General features: G+C 35.6%; 1 non-coding gene across 1 annotated transcript; it reads left to right on the top strand.

Moving 5' to 3' along the window:
* Positions 1-232: 232 nt before the first annotated feature.
* Positions 233-339, top strand: LOC140852301 (small nucleolar RNA R71). The gene has a single exon (XR_012135203.1). It is a non-coding gene; the product is annotated as a small nucleolar RNA R71 (small nucleolar RNA).
* The last annotated feature ends 583 nt before the right edge of the window (positions 340-922 follow it).

Below are 922 nucleotides of genomic sequence, written 5' to 3' on the forward strand. Positions count from 1 at the left end.
CTCTGATGCTAGGGTTGGTTGAATTTGATGCATTCCTCCTCTTGAAGGTGTAGCTTTATCAGGTTCCCTAGTTGTTTCCCACTATAAATTTTTCTCGGCTAGGTCTTCTAAGAATTGTCAAGCTTCGGTAGTTTCTTTGTCCATAAATTGGCCTTGGCACATGGACTCTAGCATGGTTCTTGAGTTTGAATCTAACCCCTCATAGATGATCTGGCATAGTCTCCAAGTTTCTATTCCATGGTGTGGGCATTGGGTCAAAAGATTCTTGAAACAATCAAAGTACTTCCAAAATGATTCACCAGCTAGTTGGTAAAATTGATTTATTTCATTCTTAATCCTAGCTGTTTTATGATGGAGGAAATACTTTTTCAAAAATATTCTCACAAAGCCCTCCCAGGTAGTGACGGAATGGTTTGGCAGTCTATAAAGCCACTTCTTAGCATTATCCTTAAGGGCAAAGTTGATTAATCTAAGTTTGACCTCATCCTCTGTTAATTGTAGTTTCATGGTTGCACATACCTCCTCAAATTCTCTAATAAATATATAAGCATTCTCTAATCCTGTAAATTTTGGAAGCATATTTATGATTTGAGGTTTGATTTCAAAATTGTTAGCTGTGGATTGTGGCAACCTGATACAAGATGGTTGGATGGAGCCAACTGGATAACACAAATCCTTAAGGGTCATGGGTTGGATTGGTTCAACCATTGGAACAACAGGAATTGACTCAATTCTAACTAGACGACCCGACACTCTTCTCCACACATGAGGTGTACGGTTCTCGATGTTTATATAATTTTTTTTTATAAAATTTTTATGTATAAGAAAAAGAAAGAAAAGAGAAAAAGTTCTAAAGAAAAGATCCTAAGGAGTCCTAAATCTAAAGAAAAGTAACCAAATTAATTTAAATTTTAATAAATTT

The sequence above is a fragment of the Elaeis guineensis genome, chromosome 10, assembly GCF_000442705.2.
Source record: "Elaeis guineensis isolate ETL-2024a chromosome 10, EG11, whole genome shotgun sequence".
Classification (NCBI taxonomy): Eukaryota; Viridiplantae; Streptophyta; class Magnoliopsida; order Arecales; family Arecaceae; genus Elaeis; species Elaeis guineensis.